The sequence below is a fragment of the Carlito syrichta genome, unplaced genomic scaffold, assembly GCF_000164805.1.
Source record: "Carlito syrichta isolate Samal-C Ts95f unplaced genomic scaffold, Tarsius_syrichta-2.0.1 Scaffold56803, whole genome shotgun sequence".
NCBI lineage: Eukaryota > Metazoa > Chordata > Mammalia > Primates > Tarsiidae > Carlito > Carlito syrichta.
In genome coordinates, this window is record NW_007000899.1 from 98,929 (window position 1) to 105,111 (window position 6,183).

Here is a 6,183-nt window from a genome sequence, read left to right on the forward strand (position 1 = left end):
TGACTGTGTCACTTTGAGTCCACTGTCAGGAACTTAATCTCAAGGCAAGTATAGCCAATTCTCATTCACCTGTGTGGGACATCCCCAAAAGGTATCTGTCAGATTTGCTGATTTGTTTGAAATGTTTTCCACCAGTTTTAATTTTTTTTGTATTTTTTCCTTCTCTTTAGCATTGTTTTTTTATTTTTTTATTTTTTATTTTTTGGTTTTTTAAAAATATTCTGTGCCTGGCCATCAGGAAGTAGTATTTTTGTCTACACTGCCATTTAGGGTTTGCCCTGGCTGCTATTCCTAGCTCTTTGATATCTCTTTTGAGAGTTATCCTGCTTATTGCTTTTTTTTGTATTGCCTTGTTTCTATCTACAAGAAGGAGCATAGTCACTGTCAGTGGCCACAGTCACCATGTTTTTATGTGGCCGTGGAGATTTATTTTCACTTAGAGTCATCAATTTCTTTTCTTTTTTGTTTTTGTTTTTTGTTTTTTTGGGTTTTTTTTTTTTAGTTGGAGTCTCACTCTGTTGCCCATACTGGAGTGCAGTGGCCACTCCTGGCCACCGCAGCCTTGACCTGCTGGGCTCCGGCGATCCTTCTGCCTCAGTCTTCTAAGTAGCTGGAACTACAGGCGCGTGCTACCACACCTGGCTACGTTTTTGATTTATTGTAGAGATGAGGTCTCACCAAGTTGCCCAGGCGGGTCTTGAACCCGCGGGCTCAGGCAATCCATTCACCTCAGCCTCCAAAGGTGCGGGATTACAGGCTGAGCCATCAAGCCCGGCTAATTTCCTTTCTTAATGTAATCACAGCTGTGAAGAACCTTTCAAATGAAAAGAAACTGGGTACTTACTAAGGAAAAGGAAATTATTTTCCTTTTCCTTCTAGAAAATGGGGGGCTGCTGGCCTAAGATCTGTGGGGAGAAAGATTGTATAAGTTCCTAGACTCAGAACAGATGATGCTGGAATGATATTTTGCCTGAACAGGATGATTTATTCCCCCTGGTTCAGCAAAGCCAGCCAAGACAGTTGTCCTAGCCCATGATCTCAGGCCTTCTGGATTATTACCCTTAAATATTCCTGTTTTACTCTAGGAGATTGATGTCATTGTGTGTGCTTGGGAAGTGTCTGGAGAGGGTTCTGCTTAATGTGACAGACCCTTGTCTGAATTTATTTGTAGGTAACCTAAATAATGCACATCATAAGCAACACTGGGATCCATCATTCTCTTGGTAAGTTTGAGGAATGGTCTACTCTAGGAGCATAAAGCCACTTGGAGACTCCACACTTAGGGAACACCAGAGAATGCTGGGTATTTGTATTTTCACTTTTAAGCCACCCTAAACTTTCCTTGTTTACCTTGCTTCCTGTTTTCATTGTGGGTCTTTTATAGGTTTTCATTTCTTCTCCCCTCTTATATTCAGTTACATACAGTTACTTAGTGAGGTGAACTCATGTGACTTGAGAATTTCTGTAAACACTGCTTCCTTTTTGAGGATGGTCCAGTGTCATGGGTATTTGTTTTTGATCTGTTTTTCACCAATACATTTTCAGGATTTTGCTAACAGACAAAGAAACAAGAGGAAGAATCATAGCATATCACATTATGGAGAATAAACAGCCAGAAATTAAAAGTTCTTGGAATTCACGAAATGCCTGTAAAGCTATATTCACGTGACCTTTGTATACCAGTTTCAACCCTTGACTTCTAATCACTGACTCTCAGTCTTCACTAAACAGTGGGTGTCTTGAGGGTCACAACAGAGTATCTCTTTTTTTCCTCCTAATTATCTCTTAGTGGAGACCTGAATGATCACATCCCCTTTTCTGACAAATTCTTTCCATATATCCACATATACACTTCTGAGAAGAGAATTTTTGTTGTTGTTGTTGTTGTTTTGAGTTGGAGTCTCACTCTGTCGCCCAGACTGGAGTGCAGTGGCCGCTCCCGGTCACCGCAGCCTCGGCCTGCTGGGCTCCGGTGATCCTTCCGCCTCAGCCTTCTGAGTAGCCGGAATTACAGGCATGCACCACCACGCCCGGCTGATTTTTTGGTTTATTGTATAGATAAGGTCTCGCTGCCCAGGCGGGTCTCGAACCCGTGGGCTCAGGCAATTCACTCACCTCAGCCTCCCAAGGGCGCAGGATTACAGGCTGAGCCACCGAGCCCGGCTGTTGTTGTTTTAAGAGTTTGCACCCCTCCTTGTATTTATTTGGAACCACTCCCTTCTCCTCTCATCTAATTGAGGTAGAATTCGGTAACTTATGTTTTTTTTTAAATTATTAATCTTTCTTCCAACATAACAGGGTTGGTGGGAAACTGCCAGATTGAAAGTTCCTAAACTATTGGAGATGTCATGGGATAAGTATTCTTCTACTTCTGCAATTTTTTTTTGACCTTTTGAACTCATACCAATCCTATAGAAGAAAAATGTCCTTAGTAGAAAGACAAAAAGTCCACTCGGCTCCTGATGTGATCTGTGAGTACTCCATTGTGAATGTCCTAAATATCAAAATGATTTCCTAGGTAGGCCCATTAATCTTTACACCTCAAATCCTAAGCTGGACTGACAGATGCTATACTGTGGGCTGGATTGTACATAGATGTTTATTTGGGTCACTCTAGAGTTGAGTCTGCAGCACAGACATTGGGTGGGTGGGTCAGTGAGCTTTGCTTTCTTCCTCATCTTAGGTCACACCTGTGTTTCCCTGGTCCATTGTCAGTACAGTCACTCAAGGCAGGTGTGACAAATTAATAGCACCCTTGAAGAACATGTCCAAGTTAATTTGAATTAATTTTGTTTCCCAGCTATTATGTTCCTTGTGTGTTTCTCTTCCCAACAAGGTTCCATGAGGTTCTGTGCCTGCCCAAGGCTATTAGCCTATTTTTCTACCTTTCTTTTGAAGATATGTCCTAAATTTCACTGAATTAAGCCCTGTTTTCTGTGTCTATTAGACTGGCTTGTTTTAGCTAAGCATTCCATTGCCTTGCTGGTATATTTCTGGACACAGATCTGTGTTTTTTATTTTTATTTGTACATGCCACAAATAGTCAAGGTTTCTGTATACCATTAAAGATTCCTTTTTATTTGAGCATTTGTAGATTTCTTTCATTATTCTAGATGCAGTGTCTAAAATCCGCTAAACCATGATCCATCTGAGTATTTGATTAGAGAAGACTGAATGCTGCAGTTTTTCTCCAGAAAGCACTTGGAACATTTGCTTTGAATTTGTGTGGAAAATATTGCTTAACAATTTGCACAGACTCAGGACAGATGGTATTGGGATGATGATGTATCAGAATAGGGAGATTTCACTCCTAGGCTCAGGGAGGAGGAAAGCCAAGCCATTTCTATCATAATACAATGTCAGGTCTCCTGAACTACTTCTCTCATGCTGCCCTGCTCTACACTGAGGAGACTGATGACTTTGTGTTTGGATTGGACAGTGGATTGTTCCTGTGTATAGGAGAATCTACTTAATATGTCTTGTCCTGACTGAATTTATTTGCAGAAACTAGAAATGTTCAAGAGGAGGAAGAAGACCATGACCCAATATGTCCCAGGTAATTCTGAAGGGTTGTTTTGGTGTTGATATCGGGAGACTCCAGTTGCAGGGAATAGAAAAACCTACTGAATATGTGTCTATTATTAATGTCCCCTGTTTTCATCATATGCCTGTATTTGATTTTCCCCTCTTATTAATATCTTTCAAATTTATTCATCTGTATTCAATGGACTGAGTTGACCTAACCAATGGCAGACATTTTCTACAGTCTTCTTGTCTGTCCTTTTTGCTTCAAGTGAAGTTGACATGCATGTCTGATGTCTGTGTCTTTGGCCTCACCACATTTGTAAGTATTTGATAGCAGGAAAGTGAATGAAAGAAATCATATCATGCTATAATATTGAGAAAAAGAGATATTTAGAAACAATATTTCTAAGAGTCTCTGAAGACTCAGGAGCCTGTGTTCATTTGACCGCTGCATGTTGATTTCAGCACAATTTGTGCAAACATGCTGAATACACCTTTACGTCCCAGCATGTGTGCTGTGTACTGAGCTGTTTCTTCAGGGATAGGTCCGTCTCTTTCTTCCTCAGCTCATCATCTGCCCAGTGCATTCTCTCTCCTGCCCCAGGCAGGGAAGGATTGTTTTATCACTCTTATGGGACTGCCCTTTGCCTGTAGGCCTCATTTTAGGACCAGCTCACTCGTGTGGTTTCTGTCCCCACTGGTGTTTATCTTTGGTCTTCTTCACCCATCAGGATCAGCAGGGAGATACCAGAGGTGGATGAGCAGGACTTCACCTTGACTTCTTCAATTCACCATGACTGGTCTGACTCCCACCAGCTGTCCAGAGGTACTTTGTTATTATCTGAGGATCAGCAAGCCTGCTCTGCCTTGGATGTAGCCTGTGAGTACTCCATTGTGAAGGTCAAGAAGCTCTACTAATCTTGGAGGCAGCCAAGATGCTGTTTCCTGAAACTTGTGTAGGCTGAGACAGTCAACCCTGCGGGCAGATCCTGTGACATACTGTTTGGAAACTGGCTCTTGAATCCAGTTTTAGGTAAAATGTCAGATGGGTGGAACTGTCCTGTTCTCTTGTCCTGGGCTACTACTCTGTCACCTGGCCCCTTCTCATAAGAGAAAGTTGGTATCAAGACAGGCCATAGAGGGGAAGGGTGAGGGATAACTAGAAACCACTGACCATCAGTAACTCACTTAGAGAAATTGTGTCATAGACCTCCTTCTATAAAACAAGTCATCTTTCCTTGATGAAGTTACATTGCTAGTTGCATTTCCTGGGCAGTGCCTTTCACTCTTCTCTGGCCCTCCACATGTGCTGGTGGCTTTGCCCAACTATTTTGGAGGTCTATTTCCATGATTCCTGTGTCCCAAACCAGGTTCTCAACTCCGTTGAGGTAGCTTCCCTCTACCTGAAACAGTCTAGTGTTCCATCCACCATGAATGACCACAGCTTTCATCCTCTGCAGAGCACCAGTGAATTTTCTCAATGTGTGGGTATTTTGTGTCTCATCTCAGTGTTGGATTCTCATATAAACCATCAACAATAGCTGCTGCATCATCAACAGGCTGCTGGCCTAATTTATGAGCAAAATATAGTAGTTCCCATCTCTATAATCTCCAGAAAATCCTCTCTGTTGAGTCGATGCCCCTTGAAGTATTGCTGGAGTCCTGCTCCTGCCGGGTCTAGGGTATCCCGAAGGTGTGAATGGCATAGGCGAAAGAATGCACTTTGGACACCTGACTCTGTTGCAGGACTGATGCCATTTATTGTTAATTAACAGAGAGTTTTTATACTATTTATATAAGGGAAAGGACAAAGAAAACTCCTTCACGCACATCACCCTTTAGAAGTTATCGCCATCTTGTGGTCTTAGAAGCAAAAACCAGGCCAAAAACACTAACTACTTTCAGTTGAGTGTTAAGACAAGTTTAAAAGGAGTTTTACTTAAACTAAACATAATGCATCACTTAATCTACAAGGCTTACTTTGATTTATGTTATATATCACTTGTCTAATTTAAAAATCCTTAAAATCACCAAAACAAAACTATAGATTGTACCTTGTGATAGTAGGAATATGAAGCCTATTAACTTGACCAAAAAACTGTGGCTAACAGTTAAAGAATAACTATGAAAGTGACTTCCTGTGAAAATACATACACTAATCTTTACTCTGAATAAACATATAAAGTGAACTAAGCATAATGAAATAAAACTAACACAACTAAAATTATTATGGTTGCATAATTGCTAATGAGTTTTTAAGTTTAGGTTAATGGTGGTTTGGGGGGTGGGTTGACTGTTTTCCTTTATGCTTGACAACAACCTGGAAAATATCTTTGTCTTAAGATAGCCACTTAAGCAATTATTATTATTATCTTTAAGGTACCAACTTTATCATTATGTGAACTTCAACTTATGAACCTAAAACAATCTTCAAAGTAATTATAAAACATCAAATGACAGCATTAAAACTTAATTAATGATTCAAAGTAAAAACCTTGTTAAATATAATCAAGGCCTAATAATTTTTTGTCAACCCTCACATATATGTATATTAGTTATATACACTTGCATGATTATACATTTACCAACTATGTTTAATACATGGATAAAACAATTATCATGCCTAGAATAGCACTACCAGCAACTCTTTTCAAAACA